A 7,869-nucleotide genomic window follows, 5' to 3' on the forward strand; every position below is an offset into this window, starting at 1 on the left:
TTATAGATTTTCCTTGTTTCTGTATTTACCTGGGTTTGAGACGCAGCTCTAGCAGGAAGGAGCCATGGTGGTATTCGGGGGTTAGGATGACTGCACCCTATGGGCAAGGGGGGAAATCTCCAGCTATTTGTTTTCTGTTTAATTTAAGAGTAGTGATTAGTTTTTTTTTGTTTTGGTAGTTTTTAGATATTATAAATGCTGTTTTGACTCCACTTGACGCGTGTATGATTAGGTTTCTTCCTCTCGGGGGGCCGCCGGCCGCTTTAGATGGTTATGTCGAGTTGTTCATTTAGATGGCGCACCTGAAGCATATAGTGGAGTCATTCGCCAGTCAAAAGAAAGAAAGTGCTCTCAAATCTCAAAGGAGAGGGTTAATATTGCTTTGCTACAAGAAAGACACTTGAATGATAAGGAACATTTAAAATTACAGCAGGGAGGGTTTGTCAGGGTGTTCTTTTCATCTTTCAATTCTAAAAGCAGAGGATTGGCTATATTAATGCAGAGGAATCTCCCATTCCAGATAATAGATCAAATTAAGGATGAATATAGGTGGTTTGTTATCTTGAAAGCCTTAATTCATGGGGAGTATGGCATCTTGAATGTGTATTGCCCCCCCCGGTGCATCCCCTTAAAATCTTAATTGATGTATTCTCTAATTGATGGCTCTTGGGGTGCGCCGTACGATTATAGGAGGAGACTTTAACTGTCTCATGGACCCCGAGGTGGACAGGATGCCAAGGGGTCTCTCTGGTATCTCCCTGCAATTCAAACAGTTGGTGGACTTGTGTGGGAAGTTGGGGTTGGTGGATGTGTGGCGATGTCTCGACCCTAATGGTAGGGATTTTACTTTTTGCTCCAACCTGTACAAGTGCCATGCAAGGATTGATTTGTTCTGTCATCTGTCTGGATTAGGTACTATTCTGCAGGATTGTGAATATAGCCATTTCGGACCATGCAGCACTGTATTTGGATTTTACGATCGGGGTAATGGAACAGATATGCAGCATTGATGCGTGGATCCATTTCTTTTGAAATATAGCAAGTTTGTTGAATACTTCACAAAGGAATTTAGGACATTCTGAGATATTGGGGTATAGCCAGTAACCCATCGATGCTCTGGGAGATCACCAAGGTTTATTTAAGGGGCTTAATTATTTCATACTTGGCAACCAGGAAGAGGCAGAGAGAACAGCAGCGTACACTGGAGGCCCAGTTGAATTGGTATACTATGATAGACCATCTGTGACTAAGTTACAGCGGGTCACGGTGCTCTGGGTTGCTCTGAATTCAGTACTCACCCAGGCATCGAAGAGAGAGGTTTCCTTGGCGAAACAAAGATTATTTGAATGTGGTGATAAGCCAGATGGATTCTTGGCCTATCTGACTAGGAAGAAGAGTGCCCCACAATCCATTATGTCCATTAGGGAGAGTATTGGTATTCTCGCCTCTAAGTCTAAAAAGACTAATACAATATTTAGGAAATTTTATGCAGAGCTATACTAGCCGGAGGGCTGTGAGAATGGGTTCGCCTGTTTGAGAACTTGGACCTCCCAGGTATAACTGTAGAGCAAGCCTCCCTTTTGAATGCACCTTTAACAATACAAGAGGCGATAAGGCAGCTCCAAAGTGGCAAAGCACAGATTTCCAGCTGAGTTCCTTTAAGGAGTTCATAAATATGTTGGCTGAGCCAATATTAGATATATACAACCACTTATACAGCCAGGACTGCCTTCTGCCTTCTCTTAGGGAAGCCAACATCTCTCTTATTCTTAAGAAAGGAAAAGATTGTGAGTACTGTGCTTTGTATAGACCTATCTTGTTGCTGAATGTAGACTATAAGATCCTGTATAAAACGCTATCGTAAAGGAGGACCAGGTAGGCTTTATTAAGGGTCGCAGTTCTTCTAACAATATCAGGGGAGTGTTGAGTATAGTGCAGGCATGTCAGCAGAGGTCAATCCCGGGCTTTGATGGTCTCCTCAGATGCATAAAAGGTGTTTGACCGGGTGGAGTGGCCATATCTTTTTAATGTCCTGGCACATTTTGGCCTTGGGGCAGGCCTTCGCCAGGTGTGTGACAGTGCTGTATAGCGACCCTATGGCAGTGGTCCTTATGAATGGCATGAAATCAGGTAGCTTTAGCATTGGGAGAGGCAGCCAACAAGGGTGTCCTCTTTCGCCACTGCTATTTAGTAATCAAACCACTGGTGGAGGCTATTCGGAAAGACTCTAAAATAATTGCCCCAGAGGTTGGAATGGGAGAGCATAAAATCACTCTTTCCGCTGATGATGTTCTTTTTTTGGCTAACTCAACAAAGTCTGTGACCTGGCTAATGCAAAATATTCATTTCTTTGGCACTTTCTTGGGGTAAAAGATTAATTTTACAAAGTTGGAATCCATCTTCCAAGTCAGATCTGGTGAGAATACCTGACCTGGAAGACGGAATACGATTTTCTTTTCGGTGGTCACAGAAAGGTTTTCTGTATTGGGTATTTTCATTACTGCCACTTTTCACTGACCATATAGAGTCAATTTTTTGCAGCTGTTTGAGAACTTAACACAAGATCTTCATCACTGGGAGGGATTACCAGTATCACGGTTAGGTTGAATGGCTCTAATTAAAATGGATGTTCTTCCTCACCTATTATAACCCATGGGAATGCTGCCATTGTTGTTGCCCAGACAAGCGCTGCAGAGGCTTAATGGCTGGCTTGGATCTTTTATTTGTTGTAGGTGTCATTTCATTAAATTTGGCAAGTTGCAACTCCCACAGGGAATGGGAGGGGTAGATCTCCCAGACTTTAAACGATACCAGATAAGCTCCTTATTGTCTTATATGTGTGTGTGTAAAGATCCGAGGTTGATACGGTTCGACATTAAGTCCATCCAGGCAAAGTGTCCCCTCCTTAACTTGCTGTTTATGGATCAGGTGAAATCTGTTATTGAGCATTGTGAAAGCCCTATCATTAGAAACACGATCAAAACGTGGAGAAAGATGCGGCAGGGTGAGGGTAATCTACATAAGACCTCACCGTTCACCTCCTTCGTTGGATCACCAGGATTTAGGTTGGGATCAGTCGTTTCTGACTTGAAAGCATGGGAGGCCAGGGGAATTTCCTGTTTAGGAGACCTATTTGAGGGAGAGGTCTTTTGACCTCTTTTGACCAGCTGAATCATAAATATGGGCTACCCAGTAGGGACCTTTTCCATTATTTTCAGATTAGCGATTACATACAGAAAAGAACCTCACTCTTGGCTCAGCCCTATATGTCTGATATGAAGAGTACTTTGGCGTGCGGGCACTCTCTTGGTCAGTACCCTATACCATCTACAGGGAGGGGGCATTTGGGAAGATGTGGAATGACTTTATGGAGTTTGAAATCAGGAACTGGGAGCAGAGATTTTATTGGAAATGTGGGAGGATATATGGGAAAATGTGAAAAAGATCTTGATTTGCAAAAAAGCGCAGGCCAAGCAGCTAAAGATTCTTTACAGAGCCCATATGGCTCCAGAGCAGTTAGCAAAATTTAAGAAAGGAGCATCTTCAGGGACCCCTCAATGCAAAACAAGCGCCAGTGCTCTTACCACACTGCTTGTGGTCATGTCACAAGATCCGTAGATACTGGGTGTCATAGTGAATGAGTTGGAGGGGATCGCTTCTGAGATTGCCGAATCTGTCTTCACTAGGTGAACACAGGAACAGATTATTCAAAATTCTCACATATTGTGCAAGGAAGAACATTTTAATGAGCTGGATATCAGAAGATCCCCCAGCTCTCACGGGGTGGGGCAGATTAGTGATGAAGCAGGTACTCCTCGACTTTCTTACGAATGTGGTGCATCATAAAACAATTTTTATAAGACGTGGCTGCACATTATAAGTCATATAGACACAGACTTGTCAGCCATACTGAATAGGGCCTTTGTATAGCTGTGAAGGCCAGATTTGGCAGCCCAGGGGCCTTGTGGGGAGGAAGCCTGAATAAATACAGGTATAATAACTGACACTCCCGCTGACAGGAGCTTCCGTGGCAGTGTGTTGACTGGTGTAATTTAATTTGCTCTAACTTAAGTTGGTTTAGTTCAATTTAAGTGAATTAAATCTAATTTGTTTAATTATTTATCAAATTGTAATGTTTGCAGAGTAGTAGGTAGTTTTTTGTTATTGTTGATGTTTTTTGTAATATAAGATTGTCATATTACCTTTTGTACTTCTATAATTTTGTAAGAAAAAAATTACCTTTTTCAATTTAAGAAAACAATGGACCATAAATTGAATTCCTTTTTAATGAAAAAATCTCAGATGTTGATAAAACAAATTATATTGAAATATACAAAAACAATAGGCATGAGTAATGTTTTTTTGTCATCAAAACCATCACTTTTCAATGAAATTTAAGTTTTTGAAGGGTTTTTTTGTCATTTTGAGATTTAAAACTGTAAAGTTAAACATGGGGGAAAAACCTCCATTCACTAAGTTCTTTTTTTATATATAAGTTACATAGCATTTGCTTTGCACTTCATTTCATCTTCTAAGGGGACAAGAAGAACATAACTTCTTTTATAAGATGATGGTGAAATTTTTTAAAAACGTACGCTGTTTGACCTAATTGGCCAAATTGATGGGGGAGCTGCAATCAATAATCTGTAAGCCACTTGAGCAAATGAACTAATAAGAATATTGTTAAGAGTGCAGAGGTATGCGGTCAAATTATAGTTATGTCTCCTAATGGTATACACATGCTGTGAAAGTGATGTCTTTAATTCTTTGATAACTGAACAATAGTTCACTTTGTGTATGGTTGGTTCCAAATTAAAGATGGTTTCTGTGTTGGGACCTGAAGAAGAAACAAAGCCATTCATTTCAAATACAAACCACCTATGTGAATTGTTCAAGACTATATTTTTGACAGCTCATTTTGGATTAAAGTAGAGTTAATTAAATTAATTGGGTTCTAGTCATTTTTTAAAGATATACTCTTCCTTTAAATAATATGTTTTAAGCATTCAGAGATGCATAAGCCAAACAAGTTCAGATAGAAAAGAAAAACAAATTTCTGTTTGAATGATATCTTTAGATGTAATAGAATCGATTTTAGCTAGCTTCATAGTCAACATAAACTTCTTTTAATGTTACCACTGCTACTATTGGCAGGTTTGTAAAATTTCAATACATTAACCATTTAAACCTAGTCCAAATAATGTAGTACTATTCTGGTGTTTCTGAGACAATGATCATATGAAAACGTAGTATAAAACTTTTTTTTAAATCATTCAAGCGATATGGGTTTCACTAGCTGAACCAGCATTAATTGTCCATCCTTAACTGCTGTCTGAAACAGCTTAAGTCAATTTGGTGATAGTGTATCAACAGGAGAGGGGATTTCAGATTGTTGACTCAGTAACAGTGAAAGAACAGCAATTTGTTTCAATATTGTTGGTGTGTGGTTTGGGTCACCCCCAAATAGCACACTATCAATGTGGTTAGAGAGGAGTTCCATGATTTTGGCCCAATGACACTGAAGGAGCAATGATATATTTCCAAGTCTAGTTGTGGGTGACTTAGAGGAGAACCAGCAAATGGTGGTATTTCTATGTATAAACTTGTAGAATGTAGTGGTTATAGGTTGGGAAGGTGCTGTTGAAGCAGTCTTGGTGAATTTCTGCAGTACATCTTAGAACATAGAACAATACAGTGCTGAGCAGGCCTTTTGGGCCTCTATGTAGTGCCGATTTGTGAACTAATCTAAGCCCATCCTGATGACACTATCCCATCATCATTCATATGCTTATCCAAGGACTGTTTAAATGTCCCTAATGTGGCTGTGTTAACTACATCGGCAGACAGGGCATTCCATGCCCTTACCACCCTCTGAGTAAAGAACCTGCCTCTGACATCTACCTTAAACCTATCACCCTTCAATTTGCAGGTATGCCCCCTTGAACAAGCAGATGTCATCATCCTAGGAAAAAGACGCTCACTGTCCACCCTATCTAATCATCTGATCTTCTTGTATGTCTCTATTAAATCCACTCTTATCCTTCTTCTCTCCAATGAGAACAGACCCAAGTCCCTCAGTCTTTCCTCATACGACCTTCCCTCCAGACCAGGCAATATCCTGGTAAAACTCCTCTGCACCTTTTCCGATGCTTCTACATTCTTTCTGTCATGGGGTGACCAGAACTGTACACTATATTCCAAGGGAGGCCACACTAGCATTTTGTACAGTTGCAGCATGACATCATGACTCTGGAACTCAATCCCACTACCAATAAAACCTAACACACCAAATGCCTTCTTAACAGCACTATCAAAATTTCAGGGATCTATGTACATGAACACCAAGATCCCTCCGCACAAACACACTACCAAGAATCTTTCCATTGACTCATTATTTTGCCTTCCTGTTGTTCTTCCCAAACTGAATCACCTCTTGTAGATGATACTGCTGCTGAGCATTGGTAGTGAAGGGACTGCATGGCATTGCATCAAAAACAATTGAGTGGACTGCTTTGTCCTGGATGATGATAAGCTGCTTGAGTGTAGTTGGAGCTTTAATCAAGACAGGTAGAGAGTATTTCATCACATTGCTAACTTGTGCCTCATGGGTGTGCCTCCCTTTGGACTGGCAAAGGGAGTCAGGAGGTGAGTTACTTGCAACAGGATTCCTACCCTTTGACTTGCTGTTGTAGCCACAAGTATTTAAATGGCAAATCCAATTCAGTATATGATTGAATATTGATGCTCCAACTAGCTTATAGTTTTCTTTCTAGTTTCCATTCCCTCGGGTTTTGCTAGCGCTTCTCTCTCTCATATGTGGCCTTAATGTCAAGGGCAGCTATTTTCTCCTCATATCTGAAGTTTCACTCTTTTGTCCATGTTTAAAATAAGTCTGTAATGAGGTTAGGAGCAGAGTAATCATGGCAGAACCCAACCTTAGTGTTGATGAGCATATTTTTGCTCAGCAGGTGGTTGATAGCACCCTGCTGACCCCTTCCATTTCCTTACTGATGATTGAAAACACTGGGGCAACAATTGACCAGGTTGGATGTGCCTAGGCAATTTTCCACGTTGCCAGTATTGTAGCTATACTGGATCAGCTTAGCAAGTTCTGGAGCAGTGAGTATTACTCACTGGAATATTGTCAGGATCGTTGTCTCCAGTGCTTACAGCTGTTTCTTGATATTGTGTGGAGTAAATTGAGTTAGCTGAAGAAATGCACCCATGATGCTGTAGACCTCTGGGAAAAAGCAGAGGCTGGGTCACCCGCTCTGCTATTCTGGCTTAAAATTGTTGCAAATGTGTCAGCCATATCTTTGGCACAGATATGCTGGGTTCCTCCATCAAGCTTGAGTTTATTTGTTGAGCCTCCTCTGGTGGGTTGTTTAATTGTCCACTGTCATTCACAACTAGATATGGCAGGGTTGCATTTTTGTGTATATCTGCTGTTGTTCTGGGCACACCCTCTTGTATTCTTCAATGAAGCAATGTTGATCTCCCAACTTGATGGTAATAGTAGAGTGTGGGATATGTCTGATGCACTATAAAATAAAATGTGATCTTGAGATGTTAGATTTTATCTGTTAGTAATGATCCCATTGCAAAGAAACAGGACACAAAGTGAGGACTGCAGATGCTGGAGATCAGAGTCGAACAGTGTGGCACTGGAAAAGCATAGCAGGTCAGGCAGTGTCTGAGGAGCAGGAGAATCGACGTTTTAGGCATAAGCCCTTCATTAGAAATGTTTAACTATTTTTGTATCATGAACAAATTTAGCTACCGTGTCTTTGGTCCCTTCATCCAAATCCTTTCTATAAATTATAAAGAGTAAAGCCCCAGCATCGAACCCTGCGGCACACCACTCGTGAC

This window comes from Chiloscyllium punctatum, chromosome 27 (assembly GCF_047496795.1).
Source record: "Chiloscyllium punctatum isolate Juve2018m chromosome 27, sChiPun1.3, whole genome shotgun sequence".
In the NCBI taxonomy this organism is placed as follows: Eukaryota; Metazoa; Chordata; class Chondrichthyes; order Orectolobiformes; family Hemiscylliidae; genus Chiloscyllium; species Chiloscyllium punctatum.